Genomic DNA, 307 nt, shown 5'->3' with positions numbered 1-307 from the left:
CTATTAAATTCCGTGTATATGACAGGTAAACGCACGGCTTTACACCACGGGGGGTCCCCGCATTCGAGCTCAAACTTATCTTGTCTAACCGTGTAAAAATTTACCTCGGAAATACTCGTTTGAGGTCAGCGAGGCAATACCGTAGTATATCCCATCATGCCACGCAATATTTACGTTTCTAACCACGCTTCACGCACTTGTACTGTACTCCCTGCGCAAATACTTCAGTTTATTGGTGACCTGTGTCACCGTCAGCTTTCCCCTAAATTTTTCTTCGATCTTTGCAGTTATTCTTTCTAAATACCGC

The sequence above is a fragment of the Anneissia japonica genome, unplaced genomic scaffold (assembly GCF_011630105.1).
Source record: "Anneissia japonica isolate Jap-2015-1 unplaced genomic scaffold, ASM1163010v1 scaffold1594_len1068242_cov183, whole genome shotgun sequence".
Taxonomy (NCBI): Eukaryota; Metazoa; Echinodermata; class Crinoidea; order Comatulida; family Comatulidae; genus Anneissia; species Anneissia japonica.
This window is presented reverse-complemented; position numbering follows the sequence as displayed.